This window comes from Phasianus colchicus, chromosome 14, assembly GCF_987193195.1.
Source record: "Phasianus colchicus chromosome 14, bPhaCol1.hap1.1, whole genome shotgun sequence".
Lineage (NCBI taxonomy): Eukaryota > Metazoa > Chordata > Aves > Galliformes > Phasianidae > Phasianus > Phasianus colchicus.
Window position 1 is genome coordinate 2,887,213 of NC_143449.1, and position 18,228 is coordinate 2,905,440.

General features: G+C 46.7%; 1 long non-coding RNA gene across 1 annotated transcript; it reads right to left on the reverse strand.

Annotated features, from left to right (window-relative positions):
• Positions 1-976: 976 nt before the first annotated feature.
• LOC149915968 (uncharacterized) lies at positions 977-12,881 on the reverse strand. Its single transcript, XR_016471017.1, has 3 exons — positions 12,658-12,881; positions 1,100-1,215; positions 977-998 (listed from the first exon to the last, which is right to left on the reverse strand). It is a non-coding gene; the product is annotated as an uncharacterized LOC149915968 (long non-coding RNA).
• Positions 12,882-18,228: the final 5,347 nt, after the last annotated feature.

The following is an 18,228-nucleotide window of genomic DNA, read 5'->3' on the forward strand; positions in this document are numbered from 1 at the left end:
GGGGGTGGTCCAGGGTTTGGGCTGTCCCTCTGCTATGAACAAGAAGCCATCCAAGGAAGAAACTCATGTGTCTGATGTCGTACCAAGGCTATCCGGGGCCACAAAGCTGTGACTGGTGAGCACAGCATCAGGCCTCTGAGTTCTCTCCCAGCCTTCTCCTTTCTGATGATTTTGCCCAATACTTGTGCATCACAAATCTTCAGCTCTGAAGTCTATGATGGCAGAACAGAGACTCTTAGCTTCAGGGTCCTGACCCACTTGTGCTTTGTCCAGGATGGAGTAAATGGTTTTCTGCTGTTCCAATGTTTACTAATTGCATGGGGGAAAGTTCATATACAATTTCTTGGCATTACACCAACACAGATTTATTCTGTGGTGTGCTTTAGAAGTTTAATTAACATGAGCTTTGCAGTACGTGCTGGAAAGTAAATAACAGGCACATCTTTATTTACTTAACAGAAGAGTAACACTTCTTTAGAAAATAAGAAAGCTTTCCCTAATGCATGCGACTGTATTCACCAGTGCTGTGCAGGCCAGCCAGCAGCCCACACACTGCTTAAAGCCCCCATCAGAACAAATGCCAGGCTTAGGAGAGCCTCAAGTGCCATGCAGATATTGCAGTGTGCCTTCGTGAGGGCAGAGCTTCATCCCAGCAGCCGCACACAGTGCAAGCAGGCAGGCAGCCACGGAGTCTGCATCAGTCTGACTGCTGTGCAGAGCCATTTATGGAAAACACTTCAGTGCATGGGCTGATGCTGCTTTGCAGATTGTATCGTGCTTGTAATCAAAATATCCAACATGAGCAGAATACCCACGGCTGAACAGTTTTGCTTTGAAAGGACTTCTTGGCGGGGAACCTGGCTGTCACCTGCGTTATAAATCTCAGCTGGCAGCATTTTAGAATGGGAGCCCTGATATGACCTCTAGCAGAGAATCAGAGATGACAGCCATGTGAGAAGGCTACTGTGCTTTTGATGCCATCTGCATTGTAATCACCCCTGCAGGGAAAAAAAAATAAAAGGCTTATCCCATCAGCGATACATCATCCTCTGGCATCTCATCCATAAAGTCTGGTTCTGGGGCCTTGCACATTGCTTACATGTGAGCTTTCTGTTGTGGAGTCCAAGGTTCAGCCTGATCAGTGGTGCCAAGTCACTGCCAACGGTGGGAGCTCTGCTCAGAGACGAGAAGTGAAGCCTTCTTGGAGCTGCTAGGCTGGGGAATACATTCATGTATTTAACTGTTAATAATCTGAATAATGAGCCCTCATTAGCTTCCCGGGACTCTTGTGTGCTCAGGGACAGGTCTGGGTGTGCACTGTGCAGCACTTGGGCTCAGACCCATAGGGAAGAGCAGGGCTCCAGGGCAGAGCCTTCTGGTGGGCTGGCTCCTCCTTGTCCGCAGCCCTCAGCCTGTGCAGCCATTCTTGCTCTTCCTCAGCTCCTTTTGCTATGGCATTGAGCAATCCGGGGTAACCATCTCATTGTATTCCCAGTTTTCCAAGAAAAGTTTTCACTGTTTCGTAAGTGGCTAAAATATGCATGGCCACAAACTTCACTATTATTAACGTAACATTCACAGCGGCTTAATGACAAGGCCCAGATTCCTCGCTGGGGTTGAGCTGAGCTGAATGCAGCCATCAAACTTCCCTGCTTTTCACTGTACTTCTCCTCTTTACGCATAACTGACCTTTCCTTCTGCTCCTGTTTTGTTCTTCAAATATCACTTAAATGGTGTTTTATGTGAGATAAATGCTGCAGAAATGCTACTGATTGCTGCCACGTTCAAATTGGACAACTCTTTGTTATTCTAAGGCGTCAGATTGCTAAATTGTCTTCTAAAGCCCTGATACAATGTATATTTTTCCAGGTTGTCATTATGGAGAAGTAGAGTGGATGTATTTGGGTTTTTTGTTGGTTTTTTTTTTTTTTAAGATGAGGCAAGAATATGCATATTATTTGTTAATTGCCCCTCATCGCCAAGTACGTGTTAACTGCTCTGCTCCTGTGAATGGGTTATTACTGGTTTGTTTGTTGGAAGTCATCACCCGTGCTTCCACACAGAATTGCAGTGGGAGATGTTTTTGCTCCGGACCTCTTTATAACTGCTCTTTCATCTGCCTGCTGGTTTTTCTCTGCCTATTGAAATTTCTTCCATTCTGGGGGGCTGGTAGCCCAGATGTTTCTATGACAATGGTGTCTTTATCATCAGGATTTCATAATTAGGCAATTATTTTTTTTACAATACAGTCATTCCAAGATTTCGTGTAATGAGCAGTTAGATATTATAATCTGCTAGAAATGCATTTCTGTGTAAGTATGGATTAGAATAGTTTTTAATTTTACAATTTCAGAGATCTAAATTAGACATTGTTGTAAAGAAAAATGACTTCTTATGTCTAATAGAGCGTTTACTTTTGTGTTGTGCTTATGCCAGCTAGTCTGAAATACTTCCACATCTTTTTAATCTTAGGTTAAGTTAAAATTGCTGGTAAAAGAGATGGTGGGAAAATGGTTTGTGATGGCACAAGGAAACGTAGCTGGAATTTGTAAGATATTACAGCGCCCTGTTCCCTCCTGCTCTGCAATGGGGAAGCCAGAGGGTCAACAAGAATAAAATCGAAGTCAGTTGGAAAGTGGAACAGCTTCAAGATCATTTGATCATTTCAATCACTTTTACATATACATTTTATTTTATTTTTTTCTTATTTTTTTTCATGAAGCTGGAATGTTTGATCATGTCCTTCATTCTCCACCTCTTTCTATTTTGTGTGTGTTTCAGTTGAGAGACACATTGGCATTAACTGTGAGTACACATGGGCTTATTCCATGAAGAATCAGTTCCCATCATTTCCCTAAAGAGCCCTTCTGTAATTTCTCTCACTCTGTCTTAACACTCTTGTTTGTTTTCCCTGATAGTCTGTTCAGTAAAACATGAGTCCTTTCCAATACTAAGCATATATCTAGCCTTTCTGTTTATCTTTTGCTGATTATTATTTAGCATTAAACACTGATTCTAAGGATGCTCGTGGAGGGAGACACAAATTCAAACACCACTGAATGAGTATACATATTTTCTGTCTCACTGCTTCCTTTATTCCTAATAGAAAACTCTCTGGAAACTTTCTCCATCTCCATTTCTCCCATCTCCATTTACATTCTGATGGGAAACCTCCTACTGGCTTTAGTCAAACAAAACACCTCGAAGATCCCAAGAGTTTTGCTGAACTGGGTCCTCAGTGAGCACTCTGCTGTCCTGAAATGCTGTAGGTGGGCTGAGACACCCTGATGCCTGCTAAAGTCTTGGGATAACAACTTTGTTTTGCTGGGCTTCCAGGTGGCTTTCCCTTATGCCGTCTGCCATGCTCTGCATGGTCCCAAGAACATAACATATTGCTGGGGCTGCAGGAGGGTGTGCAAAGGGGAGAGGAAGGCAGGTGCCGTCCTGAGGGCTGCTGACTGCTGCTCTTGTTCTGCTGAAGGGAAAACAGAGGAGCAGGGCTATGGCTGGTGAGCTGCTTTTGCTTTTCACAGGGGTCCTGAAGTCTTCTCCACATTCAGTGACCCATCTGTATCATCTCTGAGCTATCACATCAGGTCAGGATGAGAGAGTGGGAGTGATTATACCTTAAGCAGAGTCATGGAGGAAGAACAGGTCTCCTTCATGTTGTGCTCCCTTGGACCACTTCTTTGTCTATGCCGATGGTGGCACTGGTGCTGTAGACAGCTTTTCTGGTTGTTTCTGTGTGCCAGTGTGGGTGTCAGCCTGGACACCCAGCTCCAAACCATGCTGCAGTGGCTTTGGATGACTCAAGGCTAGAAACTGCCCTTCATATTCCTGTTTAGCCTAAAACATTTTTTGTGACCAGAACGAAGTACATGATGACCACGTCATCTAACTCTTCCCAGCCAGACCCACTATTTACCTCCAAGTTAAGTAAGAGGTGACGTTGTGGTCTGAGCTAGGGGTGGCTTTCATGTTACGTGGTACTCAAAAAGTAGGTTACTGGGTCAGGAACAGCAAGTTCTGACTGTTTGCCAGCTCGGCCTTTTTTTTTTTTTCCCCCCCCACAATGTTTATACTGCTGTGACCTGCCATGCTAAAATGAGTCTAAAATGAACACAGGCAGTGCTCTAAAACACTGAGATGTTTGATTGGACTTGTCCTTCTGTACCTGCATCAGATTATCAGTTTGCAGCACGCACTCTTTATGGTGCATCCTCTTTGGAAAGGAAAAGTAGAGCTAATTGCGGGCAAGCCCAGCTTCCTCTGGGTGCTGGGGGACTCCAGTGGCCCCATCCAGTACAGCAGTGGGATGTAGGTGGGCAACCCCGGATGCAGCATGACATCTGAGGGAGATTCCTTTTGTCCAGGAGGCAAGCTTCTCTCCGGTCGGTGCCTTTGTGCCCTGACTAATAAAGCCTGAGCCCTCCTCCCCCTTGTTGAGTGCTAGCAGTGGGGTTCATCAGAGCTGGATGGCCTGGCTGCAAACACTTGGATAACCTCACTAATGAAAATGTTACTCAAAGTGAAGCCACTGGGTAGGCATGGTGGCTCGATGCCAAAGCTGACTTAAGAGGAAACTATGTGGGCCATTCAGCCAAGTGATTCTTTGAGCGCTCAGTGCTTCTGAAAACTCATCTAAAAGAATTTTAAAAGGGGAAAGAAAAAAAAAAACAGTATTTGAGGAAAGGCTGCACCTCCCAGAATCTTTGCTTCAGTCTCTGAGAGCTCTTTGCTGCCAGAGCAGACATAGCAGGGCAGAGAGAGCAACGTGTTGTGTGGGGAGAAATGTGACAGCAGCATCACAGCACGTCCCAGAGGCTGCCCATCACAACCTGCCCCATCCTGCACCACATTCCTGGGGGACCTTGCCCAGAGCCACCGCTGCCCTCAGCCCCAATTCCTGCCTGCAAACCAGTGCTGGCTGTGCTCACCGAGCACCTCCACCTAGACATTTTCTGGGTTAGAAGTGACATAAAAGAGCAGGAATCTGTCTCTTTTCTGCAGCCCTGCTGCACAAATAGCTCTCCAGCCTGGCACTGTCGCTGCAGCAGCTGTGGCCTGAAAGTAAAAATATCAAAGCATGACATAAAGGCTCTGCTGAGGAACTGGCAAACCATTGTTATGGCGAAGGAATGCCCTCATAATATTCTGTTTCCAGTCAAAGGAAAGGTGTGCGCTATGTGTGCGTGGGATTCTGACCTATGAATCTAGTTACACTAAATAAGATGTACCAGTTGCTCAGGAACTGATAGTAGGATGCAGAGTCCTTTATCTCCACGTCACGTGCTGATATTCAGTGCATCCATCAGCAATTAGAACATCTTGCCACCTGATGCCTGCCCAAGGCCTGTGCAAAATGAGTCCCAGCTCCAGAGCCACTGTGTAACTTCTGGGGTTTCAGGTTTATTGCTTTTATTTTCCTTTTTCTGGGTGGGGAGGAGAGAGTGTCTCTTGTCACCCTGTCCCTGCCACGTGCCTTCATTAGCACAGCACACAGCTGGCACCGGCCCGGCACGGGGCTGCGGCATTCTCTTCCCCTGTGGATGGCTGTGCAAAGCAGAGCACAAGTACGTCAAAGTCTTCTGGAGAGCAGCCAGCGCTGGCTCTGTGCACACCGAGCTTGTTTTGGGGCTAAAACACAGTTGTGTGAGCTCCCCTAGCATCCTAATTCGGCAGCTATGTAGGAATAATAAAACAAAAACCTGTAAAGAATGAGGCGTTTCTTTTTCTCACACATGAGAAATACCCAAAATATTTGTTTTCAGTAATTATTTGAAAAGTGGGAGAGGATGAAGAAAAGCTTTACTTAGTGCTGCAGTTGCACTCAGACAGACGTGTTTGTATTCCATTCATTATGATGAGGCTTTATATTATATATATCTTTCCCATCCATTCATAGCTGTGGGATATTTTTTTCCATCCAAAAGCATGCTGTGAGTGTGAAAGGCCCCACAGCTGCTCACAGTTGCCTTCCTTCAACCCAGAGCCAGGCACCGAGACCAGAGCAGGGCACTGCAGTGCCAGCCTCCATCACTACCCCAAGCAGCCCCTGAGCGTGTTTCCTGCTCCTCTGGGCTCCTGTGAAACACCCCTGGTTGGAGAGGTGGACAAAGAGCAGGAGGGGTGATGCTGAGCTCTGAGCAGTTGCTGCCTGTGGAGCTCTCAGCCACAGGGGCAATGATGGGGCGGGGGGCACAGCTTCTTGTCTCTCTGCTGGAACGGACACAGCTGGCCCGTGGGGCAGGAGGGGGTCTGCAGAGTTCATGATAGGATGCAGTGAACAAATCTGCAGGGCAGAATCTTCTCTGAGTATTTCAGATTTGGGAAGTACCAAGTGAGATATATTGAGAATCTCCACTTTGAATGAGATGAGGAGCTGAATTTCTCTGCTGGGTTCTCCACCCCACTGTCCACAGACAGCTTTCTGACTGCTGCACTTGTTTCTGAGCCAGGCAGAGATGCTATGAAGACAAGCACCTGTTCTGTGCACAGAAGGACAGCAAAAAGGGCATCAAAAATCCACTTTAACTCCTTTTAAAGGTGAAGGGGGCTATGAGATGGGTCAGATCACATTCACACCAGTTCTTCTGCAAGCTGGAGAATCAGCCACATTCTCTTAACTGTGCATACAGTTATGTATGTATCTATTTTCAACCCTAAATTATCCTTATGAATGGAAAATGATGAAAGCAAATGAATTCCAGAGCAAACTTCTTTGCCATGACAGGGAACGATCATGCTGTTGGGCATCAGGCTGGCAGCAATGTCCAGGAGCCCCCAGCAGGCTATCCCTGTGCCTGTCGCTTATGGTTATTATGGCTACAGAGAGCTGCTCTACTGCACCACCAAGGTGCTGGGTGGTGTCCTTCATGTGCCACTCTCTTCTGCCTGCCATGGTGATGGAGCTGTCCCTGTCGGCTGGCTGTCCATCAGGAGTTTCACTGTGCTCCCCATTACTGAAGTACTGGGTGTTCCCCATTACTGAAAGCCTCTGCTTTGGTTGTGTAGGAAATTATTTCATTCCTCTGTCCTCTGTGGGTTGGGGTTTTCCACAGGCAGGGCTTACTGAACTGCCCACAGCCCACTAAAAATAGGGATCTGTGGCTCCAGAGCACTTAGGCACATTTATTTAGCACATGCTGTGAGCTTTCTCCAGGCTATCCCAACCCATTAATAACAGCTCTGACGTTCTGGGTTTGCCTCAGCATTTAGGAAAATTCCCTTCTTCCAGACGGGCATTTCTGTGCTCTGAGATCAGAGCTGCTTCCTCTGCTCTTGTCACAGAGCACAAAAGCACAGAAACATCGAGTGGGTCACCCCTGCTGCTCACCCTGTTACTGTGGAGTGACTGCAGAGAGGGGAATGGGAAAGAATCAGAAAATATGGAAGTGTAGGAAATGGCAAGGAGAGGGAATAAATAGCAGTGAGAATAAAGCGGGGAAAGAAGTGGCCCTTAAGTTGCAAAGCGATTAGCCGGAGTCAGCTTTCAGATGCTTTTTACAGAGACATTCTCCTGGAAAATACAGGTCCTGGTTGATGATGAAACCCTCGGGGAATTTTGAGGTCAGAGCTGTGCGAGGAAGAAAAGCAGTGGGGCACTTTGCACATCCCTGCATTTCTTTCCAGTGAGAAATACGAGCAGAAGGTGTGGGATGTTGGGTGGTGGCAAGCACCTTGCCAGGGATCCCAGTTCCCTCGGTGCCCTTTACCTCTCCCTGCTCTCCCCGACGCCCTCCCGCAGCCCCGCAGCACTGCTGCAGCCCCGCTCTGCCCTCCTGCCCGCAGGTGAGGAGGTTCAGCTGATGCCAGCACTCAGCCCTGAGCTGCGGAGACACCAACGGCACGAGCCGGCCTGGCTGTGGCTCTGCAGTCCTGCTGCTGATTTGCATGTTTCTGTAACACACTTCTTTCCATTTCCACACACTGGTCTTTCTTTTTTAAGGCTCTGCCCTGCGCTAACAGACAAGAGGCACAGATGGCTCAGTGCAGCTTTTTTCATGTGTTGTTTTTTTGTTGTTGGTTTTCTTTACTCTTTCATTTCTACAGTTCATTGAACAGCAGCAGTGTTTAACTTACATAAACCTTAAGTACCTTTTATTTTCCATGGGAATCTCACTTGCTTAGCCTACTCCTCCCCTAATCACTCCGTGCTCAGGAGCATTTCAGCTCTATTTTCCTTTGGTTGTGCTGCAGAAAGGAAAGCACTCCTTCGTGCTGCAGAAATGATCCCAGCGGTTGGAAAGGGAGGCTGGTTTGGTTCCCCCAGGGATTATTTTAGGATGTTTCTTGGAACAATTTTTACTTGGTACTTATTACAACGACCTCTGCACCAGAAAAGATTGACTCCAGTTCCAGCTATGGGGCCTGTGTTTCGGACTTATCCAGACAATTTGAGGTTGCCTGTAGGTGATACACACATTGGCATACAGACTCTGTGCTTGGAATTATCCCTTCTCCATATTGCCCAAGTGAGAACAGAGAGCCCATAGGCCTGGGTCACAGTGATGCTCACAGGATGGGCACCTGCACTTGGCACCGTGCTGCTCTGCACTGTCACAGCTGGACCTGGTATCCCAAGCCCTGCTGAAACATCTTGTGAGAAGCCACGGAACACAGTAGAAATGTCCCCATGCCGTGATATTTCCTGGCCCCTGTTCTTTCTCCCTGTTCTTGGTGGCAGCAGGCAATGGCAGTGCCATGTCCCTGCATGGGGAGGAGGGCTGGGGTTGCCCTGCTCTGTGCATTGCTCTGTTCTGACACCCACTCCTGCTCGCAAGCAGTGGTTGGGATGGATCCATTATGTTTTAAAAAGCTGGTTAGATTTATAAAACACAGATCTGTCATGCAGACAATGTAGATTTTTCATGTGCTCGGGCTTTAAATTGTGTGTTTTGACTTTTTCCCAGGTTTCCTTTTTGGCACTTCAATTGCAGTGCTCCCTGCTGGGGCTTATTTAAGGGGAAGAAAGGACATAGTGTACTTAAAAGTGTAAATAATGTATGTTTATTCCCCAGAACTGAACAAGTTGTGAACCCAGAGGTGAATAAGATAAGCTTATCAACTCAACACTTAACTTTCTTTGCAGCAATTAAGATAAGGTTCATACCTCGCTGACAGTTCTGCACAGCAATACCAGGTAGTCGTGCAGCTTTTGCACTGACAGCAGATGGTGACGGCACTTATCCCAGCTCTGAAATACAGAGCCCTCTCTGGTGGGATTGCAAGGATTTCACAGCAATCGTATTTTCCATTTCTACTCAAAAATGGCCAGCTTCGTTATGCAGGACAGATTCTAAATGGTTCCGCTGAAGTCACAAAGCCCAGATTTACACCCTCATGTTTGATGAAATCTATGTCTCTCTCAAGTGTTCTCGGAAAGCTGACTGTCTTGTTTCTAGATGAGTCTGCTAATGTTATTTCAGAAGAAAATATTTACATATACAGAGAAAGAGAGGTGGGATGGGAGTTCCTCTTTCCTGCCTGGCTCCCAGAGCTGCCTGGAGCTGGGCACAGCTGTAAGGGATGGTGGGACACAAAAGGTGCCCTATCCAGGGCCCTGGCCAGAAGCAGGGTAGGCAGTGACCTGCTGTCACCTGTATGGGTGCCTCATTTCAGCCACTGGCTGCTCCTCTGAACCACCACTGTAGGACTGCTCCAGCTCAGTGCCCTCTTCCATTCGTCCTGGAGCTCATCTCACTGATGTGACATGATCTCTGTCAGCTTGAACTCTGCTTGTACCCTTTCCCTTTTGAGCTCAGAGATTCATGTTTTGGCACATCCTCTTGAACAGCTTCACCCAAGTGTGAACGGAAGCACGGTGCTGCTCTGCAGTGCTGCAGTGCCAAGGGATTCCCTGCAGCAGACGTGACCCTTCCGTTTCCTATACAGTTGGCTTTGCATTGAGGTTCACCTTACCCTATCATTAAACCTGCCCTCAGGACTGCTGACTGCTGGCTGTGCCCGCAACTGGTGGGCTTCTGTCTTTCCCAGCCTGAGGGCTGGTGCCTGAGGGCTGCGCTCCTTCCCACCCTGCAGCAATAACTGCAGCGCTCACAGCCCTCTGGCTGGGGAGGAACATGGGTCAATGCTTCTAATCCTGCGTTCCTCAGGGAGGGTTGGGAGCAGGGCAGGCTGCTTGAGTGCCCCTCCAAAGGCAGTCTGTGGGCCAGCAAGCTGCTGTCAGCGTGGTGCTGCTTCTGTGGGGTTCATGTTCACATAATGACAGAAAAGACTTGGGCAGCAGCACTAGGTGCAGGCCCAGGAGTACTGCTGGTGGCAGAGGGATGCTCAGGAATCGCTTCAACCCCTTTAATGCCTCTGGAGAATATTTGAGTTGCTTTTTTCTGACCAGCTGATGAGAAAGGGGTACTGCTTCTGGCTTCATACTTCTCCAATCTTCATGGAAGCAGCCGTGCTGTCCTCTCTCTTTATTTATCTTCCTGATTTATGTTAGGTTAACACTGAGAATTTGCTGTTAAAAATATACCTTAAATTGTTAAATTAAATTGACAACCACAAGAAAGAAATGCAACTCAAGAAGGAACGGCAACAGCACCACTGGCTCCATATCTCGCCACCTTTCCCTTTCCATTTCTGATGCATTCAGATGCATTTCTAAGTCATCACAGAAGTACTGCTCTGTTCATTCATCAGATTGCTTCTCCTTTTCTAGGAAGGCAATGTGAGAAAGTATGATGTTCTTTCTTTTTCCAAATTACAGAAGCAAAAAGTGCTGTCTTTTTGCAAGCTGGCTATTAAAGTTTTGCAAGATTACTACTGGGAATGCTGCTTGAAATGAGATTCGAGCCTTGGCCATAAATGCATTTCTTAAGTTCATTGCAATTTGCATACACAGCAGGACAAATCAATACACATCTCAAAATAAAGCACACCACCAAAGCACAACCTCCTGCCCATCATGGAGGGGCTGTGAAGATAACAAAGTGAACCCGCTAGCAATTGCTCCTTTGCAGCAAGAGCTGGTACACTTCTAAGCCACTCACAAGCCTGTTAAATAACTGGCCATCTTTTAAGCTCAGGCACCCTGGCGTGTAGGAGGCAAATAATTCTCAGGGGGATTTAACACAGTTATGTAAAATAATCTGAAGCCATCCTGGTTGCTCCAGAAAGATTATAATTAAGCAGGGTTTTTTTCAAATGTCTGCTGCACCAGTTGATTTCTCTTTGTAAGAAAACAAAACAAAGGTCTCGTTCTGATCTGTTTGAGAAGCAGTTTCTGTTCCTCTCACAAAGAGGAAGGGGGTTGTGGACATGCTGCTGCGTGTGCCGCTGGCAGTCCAGATATTTATGACACTGAATATCTTTTGAATAGTAATTTGCAACATTTGATTAATCTTCTGTTCGGTTTGACAAGAGAAGCACCATGGTGCTGAGCTGTGTACAACACATGGTGCCCACTGCTGGCAGCTGCCCAGCACCAAGGCTGCCAGAAGCGATGCCTGGGTCCGACTCCAGCCTTGGCCGAGGCCTTGGAGCCTGCTTGGCTTAATGCTGGGACCAGATCCTATCTGTAGGAGCTCCACAGCTCCTGCAAAGATTTTATAGTAGCCCTCTAGCATCCCAGTGCACATCTGAGACGCACACAGAGCGCTACTCATGTTCCCTGTGCCTCTGTGCTGCCCTTGCAGCAGGCTGAGGGTGGGACGTGTGGGCTGAGAGGGACCTTGTGGATTTTGTTACCTCCTGGTTTAACCCCAACATGTCATCCGCTCTGCTTTTCTCCCTGGCTCTCCACATAACAAGTTTTCTCATATCCTGAATGCAATGGGCTCTGTCATGGGTTAAGGAGAAAAATCCTTCCTTCACTGTGCCAGCTGGCTAGCAAGGAGCTTGGCTATCTGCACCATTATACCAGCTGCTACATGTAATGAATCTGCACACCTCAGAAGGAAACCCTCTGCTCATGTTTTGCAAGCTCCTAAGGAAGGCAGATAAGCCACCACACTGCTGATATCTCCTGCAGCCGCAGTGGCAGGAGGGAAGGGAGCATTTGGGATGTGCTGACTGATACCCACGTTGCTTAATGGAGGGGGTGATGCTTGGCAGACCTGAGCGCCGGCTGTGCTGCTGTTTTGTTCCGCCATAGCTAAAGCAGAACTCACAGGTGACCGTATTTGGGGGAGTTGGGATGCAGTATGTTCACATATTTTCCGCTGCTGAATGGAAAAGAAAAAATCAGTATGATTGTTGCTGTAGGTATCTGTCTTACTTGAAGATGGTCTAGATTTCTGCATAGCTACTTCTCTGTTACATGAGGCTTTCAGGTTTCACTATCAATTAGAGTGGTCGCTTTTCTAATTAAAATAATTCCCAAGTCCAGCTGTTGACTTGGGCAGTAAATGTACCAGGTTATCACAGATAAGAGGATTTAGAAAGAAAATGTGCTACCCTCTTCTCAAAAGAGGTCAGTGTAACTCGAGTAAAAGACTGTCCTAAAAATCAGAAAACGAGCAAAGAAAATGAGAAAGTAGGAGCCAGGCAAATGCTGCTTATGTAATAATTATGGCAAAACAAGTAGGGCAAGAGAGAGACCTGGGCAGCCAGGCTCGGGGTACAGCTGCACGTGTGGTTCGTGCCCCTTCTGCCAGGGGCTGATCTCACTGTATGGTTAAAAAGAAAGCCAACACTCACCCACTGTGAAATGACGACAGCAATGGAACTGCCTCCCTTTAGGATGAACTTTCAGCAGGGCTTCAGTGTACAGCTACTTGTGACAGATCAAAGGGAGTTTTAAAGGCGCATTTTCACCCTCTTCTTTAAAGTTTTCCTTCTCAGCTCTCAACCCTCCTCCTCAAAATATCGTAACGTAACCATTTCTGTTACGGGAAATAGATTTGCCTACAATGGGGCTGAAGTTCTTTGGCAGCCGCCCACACTTTGCCCGACAGGCTGTTTGGCCACAGGTCACAGCGACAGAACATAGAATGGTTTGGGTTGGAAGAGATGCTTTAAAGTCCAATCCTGCTGCCACGGGCGCATCTTTGGCAACATCAGATTGCTCTTGTGCAACACGACTTTGAACACTTCATCACCTTCATCTGTGTGTCAGAGATGGGCCCTTTGAACAAGCTTCTTTTCCTCCACTCTTTCTAGATTTGACAATAGGAATGAGCACTGTGATTTTTAACTAACTGAAGTGAGGTGAGATGAATCCTGCCCCACGGAACCTGCATTCCTTCAGGTAACGGAGAACTAATTACCCTTGCTGGAAGCGGTTCATGCCTATGGGCACAGGTCTTGTAGGAAGTTCATAAATGTGTCATGGTAGTGACATGCAACAGTTTGCTTGCATGCTCACAACCATCACCTGCAGATGTGAAGCCCTTCCTTGTAAGTGCCAACAGACAACTGTGCTTCTGGGCCAGCAGAAGTGAATGCACATCAGCACTGGAAATATAAGCAGCTAGTCTTGGCTCTCATGTTGTGATCCATAGCTTTGCTTGGTCTCAGAGCACATTCAGGAACTTGGCCCTTTTCACAGAATCACAGAATCACTAAGGTTGGAAAAGACCTATAAGATCATCCAGTCCAACCATCCACCTGTCACCAATGGTTCTCATTAAACCATATCCCTCAACACAACATCCAAACGTTCTTTGAACACCTCCAGGGTCAGTGACTCCACCACCTCCCTGGGCAGCCCATTCCAGTGCCTGACCACCCTTTCAGAGAAGTAGTATTTCCTAATATCCAGCCTGAATCTTCCCTGGCGAAGCTTGAAACCATTCCCTCTAGTCCTATCACCAGTTACACGAGAGAAGAGGCCGACCCCCAGCTCGTTACAACCTCCCTTCAGGTAGTTATAGAGAGCAATAATTTTGGTGCAGAACAAACACAAAACAGAAAAGCAGTCAGAGCCTGATGGAAATTCAGGTGTAGGACAGCATGAGAGGCAACAGGAGGCCAGTCAGTGTACCAGATGGCCAGCAGGTTTGCAGAGGCTGGCTGTGAGGGGCCATACTAAGTCTCTGTGGCAGAGTCTTAGGAGTCAGCCAGCTCCTGAAATGCACCTTCACAACTGATGGCATGACTAGTAATGGTAAGGTCTTCATAAACACCTGCACTTAGAGAACAGTGCATAGAAGAGGAGTGTGTGTCTCTGGACATGCTCTCTTCACTTCAACTGGTCTTTTTCTCCATTCTCCACCTCAACTTTTTCTATCTTCCTTTGCTTTTAGAGGGCTTTTCCTTACATAAGATGACTTTTTTTTCCACTTCCTTGTATAAATTCTACCCTTGTCTCCAGTCTTGAAGTATTTATAGCTCAATGGCACACATAACCATTGGGCATACAGTAACTTCTCTTTGAATACTTTCCGTATCTCTCCTGTGTGCTTTTCCACCTACATACATTCCACTGCCTTATCCCAAAGGATGTCTTTATTCCTCCTTTATACCTCTGGTTTTTCTATTGTGTTTTTCATGCCTTTTTTCTTGATGGGTCAAGTGTTTTTGCACATCACAGCTTGAAAAAATTTCCCTTCAGACTCTCTTCTTGAACCAATCCTGTTCATATGATACACACACAGACTGAAATTCAATCTTGTAAAAGAGTGACCTACCTGTTGTGGGAAACTCCTCTCCTCTCCTCTCCTCTCCTCTCCTCTCCTCTCCTCTCCTCTCCTCTCCTCTCCTCTCCTCTCCTCTCCTCTCCTCTCCTCTCCTCTCCTCTCCTCTCCTCTCCTCTCCTCTCCTCTCCTCTCCTCTCCTCTCCTCTCCTCTCCTCTCCTCTCCTTTCCTTTTCCCATCTTTTCCCTTCTTTTCCCTTCTTTTCTCTCTTTGAAACATTGACATAGCTTTTCTGATGAAAATGTGAGAGTAATGACAAGTGGTTATTTTCTTCCTTTGTCCATTTAGCCCCATAAAGCAATGCAAAGGTGGTGGCAACTCATGGCAAATACGTTGCTCTTGTTTCAGAGTGGACTAATAGACTCATTCTTTGAAAGCCAAAGTTGGATAGATACACCCACAGGATTGAAAGCAATGACAATGATCAAGATTTTAAAAGTCACTGTTAAATAGCCACAGTGCTGTAGTTGGAAGGAACACCATCAGGGATATTAAGTTATATTACTTCTGTTATTTGGCACTCATGGCAATGCTGATGCAAGGCTTCCCTTAATTCAAGAAGGATAATGAAATGCCGCAGAAGACTTAGAGAGTGTGAGGCAGTGGAAAATGTGTGTGTTGGTGAAGGACTCCAGGACTACCTGACTGGCTTTGTGGAGAAAAGTCTAGGGGTGACTCGACTGCAGCCTGGAAGGAGCCAATATTCTCAACGAGGCAAGGAGTTCTGCTTTGCAGATAAATGGATAATGAGGGCCAGTGCGTAGGAAGCGAACTTAGGAGAATTCCCAAATCAATTAAATTTGCACAGATCAGTGTGGTTCCTGAAGGACTGGGTCAGATCCTCCTGTGCAGAATAGCTGCAAGCCCAGACTGACTTTCCATAGTGCCAATGGCTGTTAGCTGAAGTATGCTCCCAGCACTGGCAGCACCAGCTCAGGCACCAACGTGTGCAGGTAGCACATAGTGGTCAGCATTCTATGCCACTGGTGTAACGCAGGGTGCTTGAGCAGAAGTTCAGGCAGGGCTTAACCCAGTCACCGTATGTACTGCAATAAGGCCCAGAGTCCTGAGCTAACCAAGATGGATTTAGAATATAGGAACAATATCAGCTTTTATAAATCCTGTGAAGAAATATAATGCTGTTTGGCCTGATTTTCCAAGATACAGAGCCCCAGCAAAGAGTTTAAATTTGCGCAGCATTTATGAAAATCAAGCCATAAATTTAATTACTTTTCCCACTTAATCTAACAGAGGAAAAGAAGAGGCCTCTCCACACTTTGCAGTAAGTTTGTGGCATGATCTGAGCTCGGAAGATCCTGATTAATCTTCCCATCACTACTTCTTCCCCACTTCTAATTAACTCCACTTTTATGTCATCAGTGCAATCTATTATATAACATGGACTATATAAATTCCAGGAATAAACCCAGGAATACACTCACCAGCATTCCCACTCAGAACTGTGATAACCACGAGCACATCCTGCCTTTAATTATACAGGAGAGGTTTCAGTGATTTGGTGTCCTACATCAGTATTAGAAAGCTTGGGCACTGAATTGCTATAAATCAAGAGCTTTGCTGCTCTCACAACAAGCCCAGTGGGAGCCTGACTTTCTCAAAGAGCTTAATTAAAGAGCGCTTATTGATAGCTCACCCCTGTAGCCCATTAGAGCTCCGCAGAGATATCTGTTCTCCAGCATCATTGTGAAAAGTGGGACAGCTCTTGCTTCTTAGGAAGCTCTGTGTTCTTAATCACTTCCTTACATGTCAATGTGGTCCTGGTGATCTTACAGTCATGTTGCAATTAGTTGCTGATAGGTGTGAACAGGGCATATCTGAAAAACTCTATGGAGTCACTCTTGGCTAGACAGTTATTCAACATGGCCACAGTTTTCCATAGTACTTTCTCTGGCTATATCTCAGTGCACTTGGAAAAGAGATTAATGCGTGGCATTTCCAAAACCACTCAGCATCTTCCTCAGAAGCATGTGAGTTCCTTCCCTCTGATGCATGCAGCCCCTTGTGATTTACAGAGGGTGAGAACCCAGGTTCCTATCTCACTAAGGCCATTTAAGATGTTACTGAATTTTGGCTGGAAATCCACACTGGACTGGAAGTTGTGCAGCGGTGCAGTGCACTGAGTCGCTCAGCCTGCTGGTGGCAGAACCAACTTTATTGTTATGTGTGAGTGGTGTAGCTGGTCCCTCACCTTTGGGAGGTTTATATCCTTTCATATGAAGACCAACAATGCAGACAGAGGGAAGGTGAGAAGGGAGCAGTAGCATTTTAAGCCAGTGTGGGCCACTTGTGGTATTGTCACCTGCACATGTGGACGGAGGGGGTGATGCTGTCCCTCACGTTTGACTGGCACCACCTCTGGTGCAAGGCCACTTGCACTGTGGTTGCTGGGCCCATCTCGTCCCCACCCCACAATATTCTGAGCAGAAACCATCACGCACAGGCGCTGCCCGGAGCTGAGGGAGCTTTGTAATTTCATTTGGACTGGCCACTCCACGTTGCAGAAGTGGCCACCTCCCTTGATGCTGCCCTTGGTGATGCAGTGGGGCATGAGCTGCTCTGCCAGCACGTTGCACAGTGCTAGCTCTTCTGGCCAACCTGCATCCCAAAGGAGCTGGCAGGATTCACTGATTCGGTTTTGCCCATTATTATTTCCCAATGCATTCATGAAGCCATCCTAACTCCAAATTCCAATCTGGATAAGTCAGAAAGGTTTGGAAGCTTCAAAAGAAATTTTGGACAGCAGAAATGAGAAGAGATCTCATGAATCTAGTTGTTATCCTTATTTTGAATGCTCTTCTTCCAGTTTTCTGATCCTTCATAATTTCAGGCATGAATTAATCTAGTATTAATTTTCATTAAACTCTGGCCAACTGAACGTGCCAGGAAAATTAAGGAGAGAAGTATAGGCTGTCATCCTGCTAGTGGCTGTATCCAAGGCAAAACTGGTTTTAACAGAACCATGTGATAGACAGGAAGCAATTTGCAGTGGTGTTGCGAGGAAAAGGCTCCTCTGATTTGTGTTCTTCATTATTATAGCAGAGCTTTGTGAACTTACTGTGGGAACTTGTGCCTTTCACTGTATGGGAAGCAAGCCAGAGTGCTTTAACCATGTGTATCGTTGTTGCCTTCCTGATGCGTGCTTTCCTTCTCTTTCCCAAGGAGGGAAGAAAGAGTTTGCATATTCCTCCCAGAGGAGGAGTTTGTCCTGGAGACAAATGGGCTCTGGAAAGGAAGTTCTGCCTGTCAGCAAGTTATATGTTATAATACGTGAAGCTGGCAGTCACTTGCTTATGCCTCATGTGATGATTTGTGCACAGTTCCCCACCCTGATGTTTCACTGTGATCTTTTTGTCCAGATACAGATCTGCCCAAACACAAGTTCTTTGATTGACTTTGGGCATAGGTGAGGAAACACAGCAAGCCCCACGATGCCCCCACTCAGGCTCTGCACACTGCGCATCCCCTCTGCAGCCCTGAGCAGCCAGTGAGAGCAGAGCTGCTGCGAAGCATGCCACAGTGCCTGCAAGCCAGGTGGATTTCTGGTATAAGGCAAACGGCTGCATGCCCACCACTCTGCTCTCAGCAGATGACAGCTGACAGCTTTAGGTGTGA